A 4539-nucleotide genomic window follows, 5' to 3' on the forward strand; every position below is an offset into this window, starting at 1 on the left:
CAGGGAGAGAAGATTTGCCTGCTGGGATGGAGACCAGAGGGCAGTGTCCCCTGCCCACCTCAAGCAGGTCCAAAATTCAGGCTGAGGAGGACAGAGCCCAGGTGGGTGGGCTTATGGAGTCCCAGGAGGCAGGAGGCAGGAGGCACTTGAGAATGAAGCAGGAAAGGCAGGGCTGCCCGCCGGAGCCAGGGAGAGGACAATGCGAGTGCAGTTGTGACCAGAGCTGGAGCCTGGAGAGGAACCCTCTTCCCAGGACCAGAGTCACCTGGAGCTCAGAAATCAGCAGCACCTAAGAAAGATAGGCAGGCAGAGGCCCAGCGAGGAGGTGAACGCAGATCATTTGGGAATGAGCCAGCCAGGAAAGACTTTGGTTAGGGGCTGGTGGTAATGATGGAAGGTGTGGAGTATTAGGGAGCACTCCCTGTTCTTGGTACTTCCAAACATGATCTGATCTAGTCCTTCTAACAGTTTTGAGATCTTGCAGCTGTGGCCCTGGTCTCCAACTTCTCCTGGGCACTCACTGCCCCGTACCTGCCATGACTCTTCCTTGGGGTTCCTCTGGCTGCCAGAGTGTGCTTCCCTGGCACTGGAAGTGTATGTTTAGGGGAGTAGGTGTTAGGGCCCCTAGGAACAGTCAGCAATGGACTGGGGTGGAAGCATAAAGAGCCCAGCTTCCTGTCCTTCAAAGGAGACAGCTCTGAGGTCAGTTCTACACTACGTTCTAGACCAGGGGCTGGGGAAGTTTGTTGGCAAAGGGCCAGAGAGTCAATATTTTAGGCTTGGAGGACCATATGGTGTCTGTTGTAAGCATTTAACTCTGTCATTGCGGCAGAAAAGCAGCCATAGATAATGCAGACATGAGTGGGCATGGCTGTGTTCCAATAAAACTTTATTTACAAAATCAGGAGGCAGGCCTGATTTGGCCTGTAGGCTGTAGTTTGCCAACCCTTGAGATGGCCCCAGTGGGCCTGGGTCCAGCGTGGTCAGCAGCTAATTCACCCGCCTTTCATTGCTCTCCTCCCCTTCCCAGTCTCACCTCTCCACTCCCTGTTGGAGTTTCCAGGATCTCTTCTTAAATAAATGACTTGATCTTGAATTCTTGTCTCTGGGTCTGCTTCTGGGGACCTCCAATCTAAGACAGATATCCCCAATTTCACATGAAGAGACTGAGGCAGCTGGAGGCAAAACAGCTTGCACAAGACCCCACAAGAAGAGGAGGAGTCGCTTTCTTGAACTGCTGTGGTTTTATCCAGAGTCACCGGACCTTGCTGCCACCCTGTGAGGAGGATGTGTCTGCCTGTACAGGTTGAACAATCTCAAGACAGGTTGCTGGAATTGGCAGAACATTTAGCTCATTTGGTCACTACCAGGGCTATTAGGCACAGAGGATGAAGCAGTCCTGCCCCGCCCTCTAGAACCCAAAGTCTGGACAGGGAGTGGCAGTTAAATGTGGGGCAGAATGAGATCAATGTCTCCAAGGGGCAACCCCGTCATCCTCTCCCTTGGATCTTCTCTGGGAGAGCTGTGAGCGATCACTCTTTCTTTTCAGCTGAGTAAACTCAGGCTCAGAGAGGGGATGGACTTGCCCCAGACCACACGGTTTATACCTGATGGAGCTGAGTCTGTCCCAGGGCTCTTTGAGCACCTGGGGATGCAGAAGCTGACCGGGGTGGGAGGCAGCGGGGACTGTGGAAGGCTTCATGGCTCTCATGGGCACTCCAGCTCACTGTGTTTACTGCCACTGCTGCTACGTTTGCTATCTCATTGGATCATGGCGCCTTAAACAAAAGTGTCCTTGCTCATTGTCTAATTGAACTCCCATTTTACAGGTGGGAAAATTAAGACCCAGAGAGAGAAGGAACTTCCCAGAGAGCTATCCAGTGAGCCAAGTCAAAGTTAGGAGCAGGAGCCTCAAATCCTGGGAAAGCAGCGTGGTCCTCGAGTTCCCCCAAAAGCCAGACGGCATCTTTGACATCTCACTCCCAGGGGCCAGTCCTGGAGAGGACACCTGGCCTGGAGCCAACCTTCCTCTCCTCGCTGCCAAAGCTCTGCTTTCTGGGTTCTGGAACTGTCTGAAAATTCCTCCGTTGGTCTGCTCTCAGCAGAGCACAGATTATCGCTCTTGTGCTAATTATTTTTACGATTAAAAGATGATAAATTATTAAACAAAGTCTGAAAAATGTGCCAAGATCTGCTCTGAGGCTGGGTCTGAGAAGTTGCCCCCTTGGCGTCCACGTTAATTAATAAATGAGACTCTCCGTGGAGAGGAGCCACAGCTGGTACATCTGGCAGCCAGGCAGGAGCTGGCGGAGGCCAGATGCCAGGCAGGTGGGGAAGAAGGGACTCCCTGGGAGTGCCTGGTCTGGGATTTGGTAACAGAGTCCCCTCCCTCTCTGTTCCCAGCCTAGGACTCAGCAGACAGCCCCGTGACACCAGCCTAACATCTGGCCTCTGGAAGAGGACTAGAATTTCAAGCTGAGAAGCTTCAGCTGATACCTTAATGCTATTCCCTTCTCCAAATGCAGACTCAGGAGCACCCCAAGTGTCTAAAGGAAGGCAGAAGACCAGGATTCAAATCTCCGCCAGCCAATTTTTCCTTGGGTAACTTTTGGTTAGGTCGCTTAATGAGACTCCAAGCCTCAGTTTCCTCATCTGTAAAATGGGTAGAAATGACATGTATTTTTGCAAGGGTATTGAGAGTGTTAAATAGGATAATGTCTATCAAGAGCACTCAGCTCTCAGCAGATGGTCAAAAAATGTTAGTTGGGCTAACTTGAAGCTTGGGTTTTTTGCTGCACTGCTATAACTAGCTGTGAAACCTTGGTCAGGCAGCTTTACCTTTCTGAGCCTCAGTTTCCTTATCTGTAAAATGGGAATGAGAACTGCCAAATCTTGGGATCAAAGGGAAAACTATATGTGAAGTGTCTAACAAAGAGTAAGTACTCAATTAATGGCGGCTATTTTATTACAATTGTTTATTACAGCGCCAACGCACTGAAGTTTCAACAAGTGGGTTTTCGCCTTTGCCATGGGCGCTTCTTCCTGCATCCTTTGCTGGTTCTCCTCCCTCCCCACCTTACTCCTTGCAGCGCACTGGGCTCAGGCCTCGGTGGCTCTTTCTTCCTTACACTCTCTCACTTCTGAGCTCATCCATCTGTATGCTGATGGCTTTCATATTTCTAATGCTAGCCTCGATCCTCTTCCCAGAATTCCAGACTCCTACAAGCAGTTGCCCATTCGAACTGTCCCCTTAGATGTTTGATATCTCAGATCTAATATGTCAAATAATGCATCCCAAACGGAATTCCTCATCTTTCCCTCTGCAAACCTGTTCCCCACCACCCCTACAGTCTTCCCCACTTGGTTAATGACGGCTCCATCCTTCTGGCGACACCTTGGAGTCGTCCTTGATTCTGCTCTTTCTTTCACTTTAAATACCTAAACCGTCAGGAAACCCGGACAGCTCCATCTTCCACCTCTGTTAGAACCTCAGCAACTGGCCATCTCCCACCACCTCCCCTGCTCCCACCCTAGCATAAGGCACCACCATATCTTACCTGGACTCTTGGCAGTAGCCTACTAATTGCTGTCCCTGCTGCGGTACTTGACCCCTATAGTGATGCTCTACATAGCTGCCGGGATGATCCCTTTAAAATACAAACACTAGACCCAGTCACACCTTGCTTATAATCCTCCAAGAGGCAAAGTCTTTGCCAAGGCCACAAGGCCTTGCACTACCAGAACCTCCCACTTGCTAAGACCTCCCTCTCTTACTCTGTGCCAGCCACGCTCATCTCGGTGCTTCCCTTGAACACACCGGGAGTACACTCCCACCTTGGATCTTCATACTGGCTGTTCACTCTTCTCATTCCTCACCTCCCTCAGACCTCTGCTCAGAGGTCACCTTTGCAGTGAAGCTTACCTTGACTCTCCCATTTAAAAGTGCACCAGGCACTCTGCATGGCGGCTTCCCTCTTCCATCATGTGTGTCCTCTTCTTACATACTAGAGTTTCTTGAGCCTTGTGTTTGCTGTCTGTCTTCTCCCTCCAGCATTATCCGTTTTGTGCCCTGCAGCATTCCAACAGCAACCAGCACAGCCCCTGTGGGGTGGGGGTGCCGGGCATACTGAGATGCATCTGTCGGCATCTGCCTCCCGGGACCTTAGGCCTGCATGTCTAGCGGGCAGGTAGAAGAACATGCTGGCCATTTCAGTGTTAAGACAAAGAAGTAGAGAAGACTGGATGAAGGAGGTGATGACTGAACTGTATCCTGAATCAGTTGGGGTTTCCAGGAAGAGGATGGAGAGAAGGGCATTCAGGTGGAGGAGCCAGCAGGTGTGAAGACTTGGCAGCTCAGAAGCATGCTCTGAGAATGGCAGGTTGTCAATGGCAACCTGGGAAGGGGATGGGGGAGATAAGCTGGAGAGGAGGCAGGTGCCTGGGGCGGGATGCAGAGGGAGGCCAGCTCAGACCTCCCGATTCTGCCTGGTCCTCCACCCTCTGCATAAGCAGATGGGGCACATACCCACCCTCGTGATT

General features: G+C 51.3%; 1 long non-coding RNA gene across 1 annotated transcript; it reads right to left on the reverse strand.

Annotated features, from left to right (window-relative positions):
* Nucleotides 1-872: 872 nt before the first annotated feature.
* Nucleotides 873-4279, reverse strand: LOC112618944. The gene is made up of 3 exons (XR_003118145.1): nt 3923-4279; nt 3558-3647; nt 873-2652 (listed from the first exon to the last, which is right to left on the reverse strand). It is a non-coding gene; the product is annotated as an uncharacterized LOC112618944 (long non-coding RNA).
* Nucleotides 4280-4539: the final 260 nt, after the last annotated feature.

This window comes from Theropithecus gelada, chromosome 1, assembly GCF_003255815.1.
Source record: "Theropithecus gelada isolate Dixy chromosome 1, Tgel_1.0, whole genome shotgun sequence".
NCBI lineage: Eukaryota > Metazoa > Chordata > Mammalia > Primates > Cercopithecidae > Theropithecus > Theropithecus gelada.